The 9,051-nt window shown below is 39.8% G+C and overlaps 1 protein-coding gene across 1 annotated transcript in view; it reads right to left on the bottom strand.

The window, feature by feature from the left end:
• The window catches only part of NRG3 (neuregulin 3), a 1,575,924-nt gene that overhangs the window by 1,247,059 nt on the left and 319,814 nt on the right, over positions 1-9,051 (bottom strand). The window lies entirely within an intron of this gene.

The raw sequence follows: 9,051 nt of genomic DNA, 5'->3' as shown, positions 1-9,051 counted from the left end.
GGAAATGATTTGATTAACTATAAAAGCTTTTTCTATCACCATTCTTTGCATACAAGTTAAATCTATTTACTAGTCATATCTTTACACTTTGGTAACCTTTTGGGTAAGGTAATGCTCTTCTGGGAAAACCAATATCGCAACCATAAAAGCTGCACAACATGGATGATAAAAGAGAATGACAATCACCTTTATATTGTTAAATGCATGTAATTTAAAGCATTTATTAAGAATGTACTATTTAAGATTCTGTTTGCACAATGCTAGAGGCAGTCATGTGTGAGTGCTACTTTTCATCTGCTCTGAACCCCTTAACACTGTGAGGAAAATAGAACTAGATTATATCCTAAATATTAACATTTGTAGGGTTAGGTAAGGCAGCCTGAACTCTTATCTTCCTTTGTCACATGGACAAGTGTATAATTTGAGTGTGCAGGTGCATGTATTTCTGCCGAGAATACAGGTGTATCATTTGCTCTATTAGATAAATGGTTGATGTATAATTTTTAATTTGTTTTGTTCGATAACTCAAAGTTTCATTGTCTGTATCTGAAAAGAGACCAGAGATGACAAAGTGAGCACTTATTTGTCTTACGGAATTATTTCTACTTCTTTAAGACATGGTTGTTTAAACTAGCATGAGTAAACTGGGAAGAGAGCAGAGGAAATATACCAAGGACATCCGTAGATGTCAAAGTTTAAGTTATGAAAAATTTATATATCTGGACATGTATAGTGTCTTATATAGACATTTAAGAAGAGACCTTATTCAGGTATTTAGCGCATTTACAGTCAACTACCTCTATGAATGCTTGGGATTATCAAAGAGAAGTGGAAAATCATCAGACAACTTGTGCAGAATATTATATAGGAATGAGAGGTGGCTCTCTGAGAGAGCAGCTGATGCATAGAATAGACTACCAAATTACTTTAAATCAGGCACTAGTTTAGATATTTTTAGGAACAAGGAACATTAAGAAAGTACACACACCTACCAAGTATTTCAAAATATAACTAATAAAAAATAGACACTTTAACTGGAAAAAGTCACTACACTTTAATAGAAAACAATTAGTCAATAAAATCATACAAATAGAAAAGCCTTTTTCATAATTTTTTAACATTAAAAATGGTACCGCCTTAAAAATATTCAACAGATAAATGTATGATCTTACTTTGGTAAAGAATATGTGCTGAAGGTTCCTCTCCAGCACTAAAACTACTTCCTGAGTGGAATCTGACAATATACCCGACTTTTTAATAAACAGTATTAAGCAAGCCCTTGCAGTGCCATTCCTTAAACCCTTAAACCATTTAACCTGGGTTTAGTCATGGGTTTTGTCCCTCAGGTTTGTCACAAGCAATAGTGATGCCACTCCACAAGCGTAGCCGTATTGCTGACCCACAGGAATTGTAGGCCCATCAGCATGATTATTTTTATTAGCAACACATATTACAACTCACCTGATACACTATGATATAAAAAATCTCATTAGGCTAGACTCAAAGTAGTTTGGCTTTTTCAAGAAAAGTACCTGTCTAATGAACCTGGTTAATATCTTCAAAAGGGTAACACAGGATGTTGACAGTGGCCATGGTGTCTACATAGCACTCATTCACCTGGCCAAGGCATTTGACATTATTGCCCATCCATACTTATTAAGTTTAATGCATTACAAACAGATCCCTATATAGTTAGGTGGATAGTAAATTGGCTAAAAGACAGTACCCACAGAGTATGGACAGCTGATTCTTTTATCAGAGAGTATGAAGGCATTTACTTTTCTGATCTCCAGACCATAAACCAAGACATATGGCTAGGCAAGCTTGCAGATGACTGTAAACTGGGAGTCATTGTCAACTACCCCCTCTGATGCCAAACCTTTCAACACGAACCTACATCTGAAAGATCAGGGGTACTAAAATGGGCTCAAATGAACTGCTTCAAAATGCAGTATTATCACATTTGGTAAACACACCCTCCCCCCCAGCATACAACACCCATCTACAAAATGAGAATATTGCCAAAGAGCTTGGAACTTGGGTTGATAATTCCCTCTCCTTTCATGATTATGTAATAGCAGTAGTCAGGAAGTCATTTTACTTAGCACAGCTAATTTCCATAGTAATATCATCCAGATCTAAAGGGGTCATTATCTCTTTATATCCAGCATTGATTAGGCCTGCTGTTGAATACAATGCCCCTTTGGCATGTACCTCACTAGAAAGAACCCAGAGGCTCCTAACCAAAATCATCACTGGCTTAAAAAAACTACCCAAAAGTAATGGAAACACTGTCCCTTTATTCAATATCTTATAGACTCTTGAGAGGAGAGCTATGCAGAAAAGTGATGGTCTTGGATCTCTTGGATCTCACCAATTCAAATAGTTCCACAAAAACAGAACCATGAATCTAAATTTTTATTGGCAAATAAAATAAGGTGGTGTGAGAGGTTCATTATGCATTGCCTTCCCCAAATTTACAACAGACTTCCATGGCAAACCAAACAATGTGATACATTGTCTTTCTTCAAACAGTAACTGCATTATTGGATGGATATTCACAAATTCAGCCCTGGTTTGAATAGCCTAGTCCTCCTTGAAGGAGGAGGTGCAGTCTAAGGATGCATATCAGGGAGCAAATGGTCACAAGACTCATTTGCATTGTATTTCCTATCATTCCTATGATACATCAAATACCATGTGATTCACCAGTAAGATTAAAAATAAAAATTAGTCAATAAAGAATAAAACGATACAAAACTTAATATAATGTAAAAGATATGCAACTGAACTCAAATTTCAGACAGAAGTGAAAGTTGAAAACTTTTTATAATTTTGCAAATCTTAATTTTAAAACAATATGCTGGGATATATGGTCATTCAGACTTTGCTGTGGAATAGTATTTAACCTAAGTTGCCAGATTAATTAATGGTATTCTATTCTTTTCCATGAATCCCATTTACATATAATATAAAAAAATAACAATCATATAAAATTATCAGATTCTAATAGATGTCGCTGCAAAGCATTGTTTTCACTTTATGCCTCACATCATAGATGTTTTCGTGTCTTGCCTATGTAATATGCATTGGAAGCGGAATGTGATGTTAAGTAGAGAACTCCCTTAGAACTATAACTGCAGTGACCTGGTCAGCCTATTATCCTGTCTTAGCTACTAAATGCAATAACCGTGGCATCAAAAATGTATTTGAAGTATTTGCACCTGCTGCATTTTACTATTCCTTTTAATTTTTAATGTCCTTGTGTCTCCTGGTGCATTTTTAAAATGTATTTGATGCTTCTGTTAAAAATAAAATTTGGTTTTACTACTAGGTTTTCCTAATTTCCGTTCCAAAAGAATGATACCAGTTTTTTCGGGATACTTCTTATGTTATTAGTGCCTTGAAAATGGTAGTACAATTACTTTCATTTTGTCTATCATTTTGAGTTTTGTTTTTGTTTTGTTTTTTTGTCCTTGAAAATAACATTTTTATTTCCGAAACTGGTTTAAACTTAGAATGCTTACTTTGCATGACTTCATCCCATAACCTATCCAAAATTTCAGATGGGTAATCACAAGCTACTAACATATTCTTTTTAGTTTCAGACATTCTCTTCTTTAAACATCAACTCATCAGAAATTAATCTGATTGTCTAAACGTTTGATCCTTCCCAGGAAATGTTTTAAATCTTGAACACGTACCATGGGGATAACTGCTTTGGTAGACTGGCAAGCTAGAACAGCTTTTTAGCTCATGCATGAAATATTTGTATGTGTGCATGTATATATGTTTTATGTCCTCTGAATCTAAATTATACGAATCTTTGTAATTGTAGGTTCAGTCACAATCATCTGCAGCATATGTCGTTGTAAAATCAAGAGAATGAGAGTTGTATTTCTGAAAAAACAAACTCCAAGTGAATGTAATTACAGAAATGTGAAACATATGCTCAGGGAATTTACAATCAAATATTTCATTAATATTGCTTTAATCTTGATTGCAACATAGTCACTTATATTATATGAACTGGTATCCAGACTGAAACCCTCAAGAAAACACATTAGTCGTAGCTTTCCTGTAACCATCACCACAAGAAAAAGTTTCATTCAACTCCTCATTGAATTAATTTAAGGACTGATGTCATAAACAAAAGCAACTATCTTCATAAAATATAATTTTGTTTTGTAATTCTCCTAATTGTAGCATTTGTACATGTACAGAATTTTAAATAGATCCCTTTTTTAGGATTTCTTTTTTTGTTTTACTTCACTGATTCAAATGTTCTAAGTTACTGTAGAGACGCCACTGTGTGTAGCTAAAGGCAGAGAGTGACATTTTTCAGGTAAAGTATGATACTGACAGGTATACAATTACCAAATTGTGTATTACTGTATAAGAGAATTTACGGTTCATTCTCTCCATGGGAAACTGATATTCAAACAATGAAATTGAGCTTAAGTTGAAATGTCCTTTTTTTTAAATCAGACATTGTGTAGAAATAACAGAAACAAATATTCAGTGTAATAAATTATAATAAGGTCGCAATGATGCCATTTTGAAGATTGAAACAGCTAATGAGATATTACAACCTTAAAGAATAATATGATTTACCTTTAATTTCTATAGCAGACTAATGTTTTTAGCATATTTGTGTTGCCCATTTCCTTTCTTGGATAAAAGGAGGCTTCTTTGTTCACCAGTGGGACTGGGGAGCTTAGAGCAGCCTATCTGTCCCTGAAGGAGTGAACCCAGCACAAGAATCTTGTTATTGGCCGTTGTGGGCCAATTTCTAGCTCTTTCAAGTCCCCCTGTATAATACCCGCTTTGGCACGGTTTTTGCGCTTGTTCCTACTCAGCAAAGCTCCTCGTGGTCCTGCACAGTGGTGCTAGCAGCAGAGAGACAAAAAGAGCGACTGCTTACCTGATTAAGTATATTTTTTGTGCTATTACCTGTGCGACTGTCCGTTCTCGCTGAAAAGCGAGAATATCTGCTCTTTTGCCTGTTTAAAGCTGTTTTACAGTTAAAGGTTTGTCCTGTTTGTTCAATTTACCTGTTGAGGCTACACACTCAAGTGCACTAGCCTGTGTTATATATTTACAGCATTTTCTGCTGTTTGTGTATTAAAAAGCAAAAAAACAAAAAAATTATACTTGTTTCCCGCCTTTCCTGACCTAGAATAGTCCCTAATACAGGCTTTGCTGTATTCTGGACATTTGGATAGTTCCTGTGTTGCCCGTTTCCTTTCTTGGATAAAAGGAGGCTTCTTTGTTCACCAGTGGGAGTGGGGAGCTTAGAACAGCCTATCTGTCCCTGGAGGAGTGAACCCAGCTCAAGAATCTTGTAGTCTATCGGCCGTTTTGGGCCAATTTCTAGCTCTTTCAAGTCCCCCTGTATCAGGTTTAAACCATTCTCGGCTCCACAAAGTTCACGTTTTCCCTTAAAACTGCTCTAGCTCTCAAAATAAATACCCTATTCTTAATCTAAAGCCCGGCACTTGCTCATACAAAAGTTAGCACTAAAAAATTAAAAGCACTACATCTTCACATACTCCCTTTGAGTACTCTGTTCCCCATTGGCCCTTTTGATTCAACTATAAAGGAGTTCCCTATACTATTCTAGCATGTCCAAAGGTCAGTTGTCGGTTTCCTCTCCAGTCCAGCTGGTGAATCTGGGAATCTTGAGGCAATGTTACAACTGTCTCATGTACACAGACAGCCCTCTCCTCCTCCCAACAAGTTCAAACATATGTGAGAGATGCAACCATATAGCCAAACTGGAGGCTGAGCTCTCTCAACTCAGTACTGGTGTAACCAGTCAGGAGGAGAAGGTAACCACACACACCACAATTCCAGTCCCACATAGACCTACCACAACAGCAAACCAAACACATAAACACACAAAAACATACTCGGAGGCTCTAAATAAAAATCTGCCTAAGCAGCAGAGACCTCCAAAGTAGACATCCAAGCAACCGCTACACCAAAACAGAACATGTGCATCACATAGTTCACAAAGCCAGTGTACCGAACAGTCACAGCCCTTAAGGCTAAACAACACACCTGATACACTTGCAATAGGTGATTCTATTGACAGACACACTGACGTCCCGCTCACCAGGCTGAACAAGGAGAAGGTCACAGTGAGCTGCCTGTCGGGCACTAGGATTCACCACATAACACAAGCACTCAGGTCACTCCAAGGCAAGTGCAAATATGACTCAGTCATTGTCCATGCTAGTGTGAATGACCTGAGATGTACCTCCCTGGACTACATGAAAAGAGACATAGAGGAGCTCTCTGAGCATGTAGCCCAGGCCGATATGACCCTGAACTTGAGTAGCATCTTACCCTCACCAAGAATGATGCCACAATATAAAGACAAGATGATCAATTTCAACAATTGGCTAAAGTTTTGGTGTCATTCAAAGGGGATCTAGTGCCTGTCAGCCTGGGATGACATACTCGACAAGCCACGTTGCTTCGCTAGGGATGGCTTGCACCTGTCACCCCTGGGCTTTTGGATATTGGCAAAGGCTCTTGCCACACCCATAGTGCCTTTTTTTTTTAGGCAAGGCTCAAAAGACAAACCCACCTCCATAGATAACACAAGGAAAAAGAAACTAAGGGTAATGCTACTCAATGCCAGAAGTCTAAACCTCAAGATGCACGCACTCGAAGCTCTCCTCAGCATGGAAAGCATCGATGTCTGTGCAGTGACAGAAACCTGGTTCATGGCTCCTGAGAGCACCCCAGCACTACCAGGTTATACCTCATACCATGCTTTTTGGCCCCAAAACTTGGACCGAACCAAAAAAGGAGGGGGGGTATCCATATTCTTCAAAGATACCCACACCTCCAGTTTGGTGGCACTGCACGAAGCATCGGAGACCATCCATGTGCAAATAACAGTGGGTAAAACTGCCTTTCAGTTTATTGCCTGCTACAGACCACCCTCCCAAACTCAGGATCCCCACTCGGCTTTCCTGAGAACACTGGAAAATATGAAGGTCTCTCCAAACACCATTATATTGGGAGACTTCGAGTACCCAAACATAGACTGGGAGCATTACTCAAGCCCCAATACCCTAGCCCAAAGGGTCCTAGAATTTATAAACTCAAATGCTATGGAACAACTAGTCACCACTCCCACAAGAGGGGAAAACATACTGGACCTGATCATCACCAACATGGGGACTCTATGCTCCATACCAGAGGTATACACCTCACTGGTAAGATCGGACCATAAATTAATCTCACTGGATATTCACATCCCGACCCCACCCCCAGCCCAGAAAACCACAGTGAAAAACTTCTCTAAAGCAAACTTCTCACTCCTCAAAACCGAGGCGGAATCCTTCAAACCCCTCAGGCCAGTGAAAACTACAGTCCAAACTGCAGAATCCTTTATAACAGCATTCTATAGACACCTTCAGGAATGCATGGATCATGCAATCCCATATAAAACCAAGACCCAATCCTCCAAAGGCAGGCGTCCTGTCTGGTGGACCCCAGCCATAAATAAACTATACAACAGAAGGAGGAAGCTACTACATGATAGAGCAAATTCCCTAAAAGGGAAGGCATCTCTGATCAGTATTAGCAAAAAACTACGGTCCCTCATAAAATCATCTAAGGCCAGCTTCGAGAGAAAAATCGCACAGGACACTAAAGATAATCACAAGGCTTTCTTTAGTTATGTTAGGAACCTGGGTGGTAACTCCCAGGTATGCTCAGAGTTAGTCCAAAATGACAAAAAATACACTGAACCCACAGACATTGCCAACATCCTGGCTGGCAGGTTCAGTGCAAACTTCTCCCCCCTCCCCCCCAAAAGAGCAAATATCTATCCCAGCTGAGTGCTGCCCCCCCTGACATCTCAGATGCTCAGGTAAGAGCCGCCCTCTCCAAAGCAAAAAACACAGCATCAATGGGACCAGACTGTGTCCCGGGCTGCGTCCAACATGAACTCCAAGAAGAGCTGAACCCCAACATAAAGCTACTGTTCAATCTCAGCCTTACTACAGGATATGTACCCAAAGAATGGCGTACAGCAACAATGGTCCCTCTCCACAAAGGTGGTGCCTCAACGGACCCTGGAAACTACCACCCCATAAGCCTGACTAGCCTGGTCTGCAAAGCTATGGAGAGGATCATCATGGAACTCATAAATAAAGATATTGGGGACCTACAGACACTGGATCCTACCAAATTTGGCTTTGTTAAGGGCAGATCCTGCCTTTTCAAACTGGTCAATTTCTTTGAAACAGTCACCAAGGCCATTGACGAGGGGAAGGTGATCCACACAGCCTACCTGGACCTCGCAAAAGCCTTCGATACAACACCCCACTCGGGCATCATAGATAAGCTCTCCAGCTTAAATATAAACCCTTATGTCATAAGATGGGTTGCAAACTGGCTCAAGGACAGAACCCACATGGTCAGAATTGCTGGAGCCATGTCAGACTCCAAACCAGTTACAAGCGGTATCCCACAAGGCTCAGTCCTGGGACCCCTCTTGTTTGGTATATATTTTTTGGAGGTACAGGCCAACACGGGAGGACTATGGCTGACCAAGTTCGCAGATGACTGCAAACTGGGAGCCATAATTGACTCTCCAGATGACACAAGCATCCTCCAAAAGGGTCTCATTGAGACAGATAACTGGTGCCAGAGCCATGGCCTCAAGCTAAACACCAAAAAGTGTATAGTCATCCCCTTTGGCAAAAACAAAGTGCCCACAAATTACCACATAGGTGGAAAGCCATTAAGTATGGAAGAAGTAATTAGGGACCTGGGGACCCAAGTTGATAGCAATCTCTCCTTTGACAACCACGTGGCCAAAGTGGTTAGAAAAACCTTCTATATAGCCCACCTTATCATGAAGGGATTCACATCTAGATCAAGGGAGGTCATTGTGCCCCTTTACTCATCCCTCATCAGGCCCATAATTGAATACAATGCCCCATTTGGAATGTACCTTACCCGACACCTGCAGCAACTAGAAAGACCCCAAAAGCACCTCACCAAGAGGATCAAGGGGCTCAAACA

Source organism: Protopterus annectens, chromosome 14.part0 (assembly GCF_019279795.1).
Source record: "Protopterus annectens isolate FY-2018-M chromosome 14.part0, PAN1.0, whole genome shotgun sequence".
NCBI lineage: Eukaryota > Metazoa > Chordata > Ceratodontiformes > Protopteridae > Protopterus > Protopterus annectens.
Note: the sequence above shows the minus strand (reverse complement) of the source record. Positions and strands in the feature narration are given on the sequence as shown.